This window comes from Canis lupus, chromosome 1 (genome assembly GCF_011100685.1).
Source record: "Canis lupus familiaris isolate Mischka breed German Shepherd chromosome 1, alternate assembly UU_Cfam_GSD_1.0, whole genome shotgun sequence".
NCBI classification, from domain to species: Eukaryota; Metazoa; Chordata; class Mammalia; order Carnivora; family Canidae; genus Canis; species Canis lupus.
In genome coordinates, this window is record NC_049222.1 from 98,618,186 (window position 1) to 98,628,537 (window position 10,352).

Here is a 10,352-nt window from a genome sequence, read left to right on the forward strand (position 1 = left end):
AAACAAAAATCCAGGATCAGGCAGATGCACAGGTAAATTCTACCAAACATTCTACCAAAATATTTAACAGGTAATATCTAATTTTTCAAACTATGCAAAAAGAATAAGAATAAGAAGAAGAAGAAGAAGAAGAAGAGGAGGAGGACGATGACGACGACAAAGAGTTTCCAAATTTATTCTGAGGTCAAGATTACCCTGATACCAAAATGAAGACTAGATAAAAGAGACTACAAAAAAAAAAAAAGAGAGAGAGAGAACTATCCACCAATATCTCCAAAGAACACCGATGCAAAAAAATCCTCAACAAAATATTAGCAAACTAAATCCAACAATACATTTAAAAAAGTCATTCACCACAATCGAGTGGGATTTATTCCTGGGATGCAAGTGTGGTTCAATATTTGCAAATCAATCAGTGTGATACATCACATCAAGAAGAAGGAGGATAAAAAAGACATTATCATTTCATTTTAGATTCAGAGAAAGCATTTGACAAAGTTCAACATCCTTTCATGATAGAAACCCTCAACAAAGTAGGTTTAAAGGTCCCACACTTAACATCGTCTTCAATGGTAAAAACAAAAACAAAAACAAAAACAAAAAACAAAACCAGAGCTCTTCCCCTAAGGTCAGGAACAAGATAGGAATGTGTCCACTCTCACCACTTTTATTCAATATAGTACTAGGAGTCATAGCCATAGCAATCAGATAACAAAAAGAAAAATAAATAAAAGGTATTCAAATTGGTAATGAAGAAGTAAAACTGTCACTATTTGCAGATGACATGATACTATATACAGAAAACCCAAAAGACTATACACACACACACACACACACACACACAAATAAACTACTTGAATTCAGCAAGGTTGCAGAATACAAAATCAATATACAGAAATCATTTACATTTTTATACACTAATAATGAAAAGTAGAGAGAGAAATTAAGAAAACAATCCCATTTACAACTGCACCAAAAATAAACAATTAGGACTACATCAAACTAAAAAGCTTCTGCACAGCAAAGGAAACAATAAACAAAACTAAAAGACAACTTACAAAATGAAAGAAGATGTGTGCAAATGACATATCTGATAAATGGTTAGTATCCAAAATATAAAAAGAACTTCTATAACTCAACACCCAAAAAACAAATAATCCAATTTAAAAATGGGCAGAAGACATGAACATCTCTCCACAGAAAGACATCCAGATGGCCAACAGACACATGAAAAGAGGCTCAACATCACTGATCATCAGGGAAATGCAAATCAAAACTACAGTATCACCTCACACCTGTCAGGATGGCTAAAATTGAAACCACAAGAAACAAATATTGGTGAGGATGTGGAGAAAGGGGAGCCCTCTTATACTGTGGGTGGGAATGCAAACTGGTGCCGCCACTCTGGAGAACAGTGTGGAGGTTCCTCAGAAAGTTAAACAACAAAAAAAAGTTAAACAATAGAATTACCATATGATACAGTAATTTCACTACTGGGTATTTATCCAAAGAATACAAAAGCACTAATTTCAGGGGATCCCTGGGTGGCTCAGTGGTTTAGCGCCTGCCTTCAGCGCAGAGCATGCTCCTGGAGTCCCGGTATTGAGTCCTACATTGGGCTCCCTGCATGGAGCCTGCTTCTCTCTCTGCCTGTGTCTCTGCCTCTTCCTCTTTGTCTCCGTCTCAGTGTGTGTCTCTCCTGAATAAATAAAATCCTTTTTTAAAAAAAGCTCTAATCTAAAGAGATACATGCACCTGTTTGTTGCAGCATTATTTACAGCAGCCAAGATATGGAAGCAACTTTGGTGTCCACTAATAGATGAAATGGATAAAAGATGTGGTATCTTTATACAATAGAATATTATTCAGCCATAAAAATGAAAATCTTGACATTTGCAACAGGAAGGGATCTAGAGGGTATAATGCTAAGTGAAATAAGTCAGAGAAAGACAAACATCATCTGATTTCACTCATATGTGGAATTTAAGAAACAGACAAATAGAAAAAAAGGATAAATCAAAGAACACTTATCGATAGAGAATTGATGGGGAGGTGGGTGCAGGGAGGGGTAAACTAGGTGAAAGGGATTAAGAGGACACTTATGATGAACATGAACTATCATGATGTGTAGAATTGTTGATCACCATATTGCATATCTGAAACTAATATAACACTGTATGTTAACTATGCTGGAATTAGAATTTTAAGAAAATGGACAAAGGAATTCAATAGATATTCTGTAAAGATGGCATACAAATGGCCAACACGTACATTACAAAGTGCTCAACATCACTAATTATCAGGGAAATGCAAATGAAAGTCATAATGAAATATCCTACACCTGTTAGGATGGCCATCATTAAATGGCAATAGATAAAAACTGTTGGCAAGGATGTGGTGAAAAGAGAACCCTTTGCATTGTTGGTAGGGATATAAACTGGTGGAATCACCATGAAAACAGTACGAGGGTTCCTCAAAAAATTAAAATAAAGCTACCATATGATCCATCAATCCCACTTCCGGGTTATCTATCCTAAAGAAATAAGATCAGTATCTTGAAGAGCTTTCTGTTCTATGCTCACTGCAGCAATACTCACGGTAGCCACAGTTATCGAAACCACCTGTGCCCACTGACAGATGAATGGACACAATGCGGTATGTATGTGTCACCAACTATTACAGGCATATGAAAGGAGGAAATCCTGCCACTTAGGATAATGTAATAAATTTGGAGGACACTATGCTAAATTAAATAAGCTAGATGCAGGAAAACAAATATTGCATGATATCACTTATATGTGGAATTTTAAAAAGTTGAACTCAGAGAACTACAATATAGAATGATGGTTGCCAGGGGCTGGGACTTGTGGGAAATGGGGAAATACTAGCCATACAGTTAACTTTAAACTTTCAGTTATAGAATGAGTATGTTCTAGAAATCCACTGTACATGGTGACTATAGTTGATAATGTTTTATATACTTGAAATTTGCTGAGAGTAGACCTTAAGAGTTTTCCACAAACACACAAATGGTGGGTCTAGGAGGTGGGTATGTGGCATCATTACATGAAGTATGCTCCCACCCCACCAATTGTACACCTCGTATGTAATTGTCAATCCCCGCCATGAGTCGTGTTCACATTCAGGTCCTACCGCAGCCTCCAGATGCCAGAGATTGTCTTCAGGCATCCTTCCTCGCTGATGGCCTCAGCACCTTCACTCCTCCCGACAGGGAAGCACATCTGGGGGCTTGCCTTGAATGTCCCTGAGCTAGGTGGGATCCTGGGAGAGAGCACACCCACTCACTGTGGCCTGGCTCATTCTCCTCACCTGAATTCAAGTGTGGAGGTGGGCAAGCACTGGCTCCATCCCTAAAGCTCAGGGCCATCAGAACTCTAGGTTGGCGTGGCCTCCCTTCCTCTCGTGGTCACACACAACCGTGTTCAAAGGTAAGCAGCAGGGTAGTTTCTCCGACAACCTTCTTCTGAAGGATCCCTCATCCCCTCCACACTCCTTACACTCACTGGCGGGATCCAGGCACAACCCCTCTCGAGACCAAGAGCGATGGCCCCTCTCTGCGGGCACCAGGCTGAAATGCCCCCCTGCACCCAGGCTCCCCAGAAGCCGTTGTGTTCTTGCCAGGCCCTGCCCTGGGGATGGGCAGCAAACCTGCCACCCGCTGCCCCTGGGCTCCCACCAGGCCTGTCCCAGGGAGCTAAGTGCAGCGGCTCCTCCCCAGTACCCACCAGTCCCATCCCCACCTACCTCACTGCTCACTGGTAGATTTCCTTCCTGTTGGAGAAGCTCATCACCTTTCCCACTGCTCTGTGGCTACAATGCGACTCACTACCCTCTGTCCTCCAGCTTTACCTCTCGACACGTTTATACAAAATGTCAAAAGACCACTTCAAGTACCTGCTTTTGCCACTTATTTCCTGGTTGACATTGGCACTCAGAGCCAAGAACTCGTCCCCTGGTCATTGCTGTGTCTGCTTCCATGGGGCAACAAGCTAAGCTTCTGGGCCTAATTCCAGGGCTGGGAGCACTTCCAGCTAAGAGAGAAATAAAGATGTCCCACCAGGGTCAGGTGGCGGAGGCTTAGGCAGCGAGCGCAGGGTGTATGTGAACCCTGTACTTTCTGCTCCATTTGCTGTGAACCGAAACTGTTCTAAACAAAATATGTTAATTTAAGGGGAGGAAGGCCTGATTAGCTCCAGGTTTGTACCAGGCGGAGGGAACGTGCCCTGTAGTCCCACAGGCCTCCTGGGCAGCTCGGCTGCTCCCTAGAGAAGTGGGCCCCACAGCCTTTCCCCCTGAACCTCCTGCCTCTGGGGAACCTACTGTCCAGGTGTTAACAGCAGGGGTGGATGGGAGCCTCCTCCTCCCTTCTCCTTTCTGGGGAAACCAACTGCTGCTCGGCCCACCCATAGAGGGGTCACTGCCAAGCTCTTCAAAAGGCTGGTGGCCAGCTCACAGCAGCCTTCATGACAGAGGGGACATCTTGAGGACGGAGACCATGGGTCAGAGATGGCCCAGACGTTCCAACTGAAGATGCTGACCAGGATGCTTCCTACAGGCTGGGGGTAGCCACACCTACTTCTCTAACCTACGCTCTTCTGGTATTAACAGCAGTTCACAGCAATTACTTTACCCCCACACAAGGAAAATTAGCCTTGAAGTCCAACTAAAATTGTTCTGAGCTTCAAACAAGAGGTCGGAGTCCAGCACCTGCGTCCAGCAGACGCTTTCCTTGGGTAGGCCATTGCATCACCCAACATTGCTGAAAAGACTGCTAGCCAGTGCTCATGGGCCTCTGGTTCCCCTCCCGCCAAGACCCCAACAGTGGAAGGCAAACTAGCAAACACAAAATGGGGGGAGCAAGAATACCTGGAAAAGTTAGTTCAGTAGAATGGAAGAAAAAAAATGAGGTCTATGTGGTATGGCCTGCACGTTCCAATGAGGACAGTTAGAAGTAATTTAGAACTTTTATAAGCAAAACCAGAAAAATCTTGAAATGATTAAAAAAAAAAAAATCACCCATCTTACTATCATTTCCACTCTCGCTTTCCCTATGCATTTTTCAGTGTACACAAAATTTGTCATTTTGCCTTTTAATTGAAATCTTTAAAATCTTAGACTTTAAAGGACAATGTAAAAAGTATCTTAGAAGCCACGTCCACCTATCTCCATTTACACAGGAAGTTTAAAGCTCCAGTCAGAGGTTGTAGACTAGGCCTAGAATCCACCTCCTGACCTTTCCTCACCTGAACATCCTCTAAGTGGGGCAGGATAAAAAACTCCAGAGAGGGCAGCCCCGGTGGTGCAGCGGTTTAGTGCCACCTGCAGCCCAGGGTGTGATCCTGGAGACCCAGGATCGAGTCCCACGTTGGGCTCCCTGCATGGAGCCTGCTTCTCTCTGCCTGTGTCTCTGCCTCTCTTTTGCTCTGAATAATCAAATCTTAAAAAAAAAAAAAAAAAAAAAAAAAACTCCAGAGAGCCCCTTCAACCTTCCACCCAGGAACCTTTTAATTATTATTCAAAGTAGTTTGGAATAAATTAAATCTAGTGCTGGGATACTAATGCAGACATCCCAAGCTCAACTGATGTTTGAACCAGACTGGGGAAAGGGGTGGGACAGAGATTTTTTACAAGGTGGTGTCTGCTTGAATAGATGCAAAAAAATTACACCTATAAAGTGGGGGCATCCTGAGCCCATGTAATGAACTGCAAAGACACAAGCACTTGTAAAAATGGAAATGTCAGATATGGCTCACATTAGTTTCATTAATGTACATCTGTGCATAGTATGATCAGCAAGTTCTTGTGAATAAAACGGTGAAATTAAGAACTTTAACAGATCTTAAAACAAGTCTAAATTCTTATACAGAAATGCATCTAGTTTGGCAAGGATGGAGATGAAAGTTAAGAATGAGGGATGCTTGGGTGGCTCAGCAGTTAAGCATCTGCCTTCCAACTCATTGTGATCCTAGGTCCTGGGATCAAGTCCCACAAAAGGCTCCCTGTATAGAGCCTACTTCTCCCTCTGCCTTTGTCTCTCATGAATGGATGAATGAAATCTTTAAAGACAAACAAAAAATACCCAGAAAGAATGAGTATAAAACCACAAGTTTTAAAGTAGTATTTTATTGAAAAGATACTTAATGCCCTTATACACATTTAGGATTCAATCAGAGGGTTACAAACCACATTGGTGCTCAGTGTGATGATGGACTCCCACAATATGCAACAGCACACCCAGAGCAGCCCTAAGCTTTAAGTCCAGACTCAGACCTTTGCAAGATAAATATTTACAAATCCAGTGAAGGAAAGAGCAGGGATCTCAGCCTTGTTCAATGCCTTCATTCAAGTTTAACAGTGGCTACAAAGGGAGAAACAGCTGGCAGGTTCTACATCAGAAACGAGAACTTGACCAAAACCAAAAAACCTGTTTTCCAAAACTTTCCAGGGACCTCAAAGTGTGACACATAAGCAACTAGGTATTCTCCAGAGTCCTAAATTCTCATTAGCTGACCTGTAGTAACCAATGCTGGTGCCATGCTGCTGTCTGTAAATCATTAATGTGAGCATTGCTTCCTCTGGTATTCCTGCAATGTTTTCATTTCTAAGGAAACTTGCAGAAAGAACCATGCTTACACCAAAACAAGGTGAAAAGAGCAGGTTACCGTGGAGTAATAAGGCCCTAAGAAAGGCAGCAGGTCGTATAGTTACCTCCTTGTGGGCAAAATCCCTGCCCTAAAACTATGCAACCTACTACCTCTTCCTAGGAACCCATTTCTTTCCCATGCTGGTCTTCTACTTGGCAGATGCACTTCAAATTAACCTGTTCAATCAGGCATATTCTTTGGGTTTTATTTCAAATTTGAATGAATTAGAATTTCTTCACTGAGGCTTTTCAGTAAGTTACTGGCCATGACCTTGGTAAAATTCACAAATGCATTTCCTTAAAATCAAACCTATTGTCAATAAGGAACAAAAATGAAATTTTATCAGAAGATGGAAATCTTAGAAGCCTAATACCTCCCAACCCACCATGTATTGTTGGAGCCAAAGACTTAAAAACAAAACAAAGTATCATCAAAATTTAAATATCTAACCTCACAAAAAATCTCCAGCCTCTTTCCTCTTTTGCAACACTGGGAAATGAGGGGACACTATGTGTAAATGCTTCTTGCCACCTTTCACTGGAGCACATGACCAAGTTCCCCTGGGACACCAGTTGTTTCCTAGTTATGGCCAGCTCCCACTCCTAAGTGTTTTCACAGAATGGAGCAGCTCTCCACAATTTGATTCACTTAACTGGGCTTGGCTAGTAAGGATACGAGTGGGTCCTTGTGTAACTAATGAAAGATACAGATTCACGTTTCTCCACACCTTAGTCATTCCAACTGCAGAGTGGCCAGGATGTCCACACCGGGAGCAGCACATGTCACAAAACCGCAAAACCCCATGACTCCACTAGCCACACAATGAAGAGAATCATCCAACTTATCAGCTTCACAAAAATTAAGCCCAAGAGGATTTCTTGAACATTCCCACTTTTCTTTGGCACAGCAAAAGACAATGAAAGTAAAAGGTCTTCCCCCTGCTATGTCCAGTTTATAACAAAGAACAACTCTGGACCATGCAGGTGTCCACCCATACCCCAAGGATGAAATAAAAAACATAAACTCAGCCTAGAGCAATCACGTGAGAATTGGATGTTTTCTCTCATGCAAAGTTCCTACTGCCAATGGCAATGCACTGGAATTATCTTAGTAAGATTCGGGACAGGTGGAAGAAACATTTGGGAGAGGTGACCTCTTCCTCACCTCCATACATTGCCTCTTTTTCTCCCAAAACAAAATAAACAGCAAGTTGTTTCTACAGGGAGCTTTTAGTGCTGCTTGATTATAAAGGCCCAATGTAGGATACGGTTTGGCCAACAAAGTAGGTGTTAAAACTCAAGTAGCCCTTTCTAGCAAGATCCTCATGTTTTCCTTTAAAACAATGGACTATGGATTTCCCCCTCTGACAGCTTCAGAGCAGTCCCCTGTGTGAAGGTCAGGCTCCAACAGGTTTTGGGGGCAAAGCTGAGGTCTTCATGACTTACCAGGAGCAAAGGTAGGACCCAGAGCCCACCTCTCATTTCCCAGGCTGGAGGTGAAGCTGTCCAAATCAACATACCAGTGAAACAGAGCTTACAACATTGTCAAAGGCAACCCCAAACCCCACACTTGACTGCAGTTCAGCTCACACAGTGCCTCTCCCATCTGTTTTTACCGCGGCCTCCCAGGACCCTACCCCAGACACGTGCAGCGGGACGCAGAGCGATGCACCTATTCTTCATTCCAGAGGGGCTCAGTTCCCTATTAAGATTTACTCTCCACACAGAGGTTTTTGTTTAATTTTAAATTTCTGAAACCATATGTGAAATATAAAAAATATTAGATCATTGTATCTACTGTAGGTACACTATCCTTCAACAGAAAAAATTAGCAACTGATATAAACAAAGTATAAAACAATGTCAAAATTAACTTCTGAGTTTTAATATCTAGATAAAGATAAAATGCAGCAAGTCTACTCCTCAGGGAAGGCAATAGATTGTATAGTTATCTCCTGAACAGGGTAAAATCACTACCCCACAACTATACAATCTACTACCTCACTCTGATAGAGCAATCTTTTCTTCTGGAATGGAGAACGTAATCTTTTTCAAAAGAAAAATACAACAAAATTATCAGCATCAAATGAAAATATACACTTATTCTTATATACAGAAAAGAGAAACAGAAAGTATCCCCACTACCATCTGATCTACTTGTTAAAAATTTTAATCATTAAACAAGCAACCTCACAACATAAAGAAATGCTGCATTATAGCATTTTTACATAAGTTACTTTAAAAACATTGTAAAACTAGGTATCAACTTTCTATGAGGCCGCTGGGATGCAGATTTTTCTATCACGTTAGGAAAGACAGTAGATTGTATAGTTATCTCCCAGTGGTGGGTGTGACCCTAAAACTATACAACCTACTACCTCATCCCACAGTGAAGAGAAAGGTCCAGGGTAATGCTGAACAGCACCACAGGAATGTTTTCTTCTGAGTAACCCTGGGTCTCCTGTGTGAGGAAAGCAGAAAACACAGTATTAGAACAATTTCATTCACTCAACTTGAACATAAGTTTAACTGAACCTTCTAAAACCAGCATTTTAAGTTCTAGCTATCATAAAGATCTATGCAGTCCTTTCATTTCCTATTATTTGGTTAATATTATTTTAAATCTGCTCCCAATGCTATGTATTTATAAGATCCAGAAAGCACTTTCTTCCAGTATCTTACCTATCATCAATTTCTGACTTTTTTTTACAGTTGATAGAAACGAAAATTCATAAAATCACATATCTTTCCATGAGAAACTAAAAGGAAAAAAAAAACCATTATAAAGGAAAACAAGAACCAATAACAAAATCTAATGCCCTCAAAACCCAGAAGTGCTGTTTCTCTTGTGCATAATTCATGATTAAATAGAGAATGGTATTTTTAAAAATATGCAAAGAGAACCTTATTTTTATTTAAGTATTTATGAAGCAGGCTCCACAACAGTGTGGAGCCCAACACAGGGATCAAACTCATGATCCTGAGATCAAGACCTGAGCTGAGATCAAGAGTTGGACACCTAACCAAGTGAGGCACTCAAGCACCTTGAGAACCTGATTTTAAAATTAACCTGATGCATGTAATTTCATGACAACAAACATGAAGTGGTCTTTTTAAGAGAAAATTAACTGTATCTGACTTGGAACCAAGATCCTTCTTTCAGCTAGAAAGGTGCAATGAGGGTGTCAAAGGTAGAGACCAAGATACTTAACACCTTTGTAGAATACTTTTGAACTGAGCAATGATCACTTTAGTTATTGACTTTCAACAACACTGCCAAGATAATTCAGTAGGGAAAGAATAGATTTTTCAACAACTAGTGCTGGAACAACTGAATATCCCCATGTGGAAGAATGGATTTAGATCCCCTACCTCACACCATATAGAAGTTAAAACAATCTATTTTAAAGAAGAGCAAAGGATTTAAGCAGACATTTCTCTAATGATTAACAAGCAAAAATGGCCAAATACATAAGAAGATGCTTAACATCTTAATTAGACATTAGGGACATCTAAACCAAAGCCACAATGGGATGCCACTTTCAGATCCACTAAGATGGTTATGATCAAAAAGACAAGCGATGGTGAGAATGTAGAGAAACTAAACTTACAGGACCCTCATATACTGCTGGTGGGAATGTGAAATGGTGCCGGGTGTTTTGGAAAAGTTTAGCAGTTCACTAGAAAGT

General features: G+C 41.1%; 2 non-coding genes across 2 annotated transcripts; both read right to left on the reverse strand.

Moving 5' to 3' along the window:
- Nucleotides 1–6,670: 6,670 nt before the first annotated feature.
- On the reverse strand, nt 6,671–6,795 carry MIRLET7D (microRNA let-7d). Its single transcript, NR_128854.1, has one exon. It is a non-coding gene; the product is annotated as a microRNA let-7d (primary transcript).
- A 1,794-nt stretch (nt 6,796–8,589) lies between these two features.
- On the reverse strand, nt 8,590–8,667 carry MIRLET7F (microRNA let-7f). The gene has a single exon (NR_049237.1). It is a non-coding gene; the product is annotated as a microRNA let-7f (primary transcript).
- Between the last annotated feature and the right edge of the window lie 1,685 nt (nt 8,668–10,352).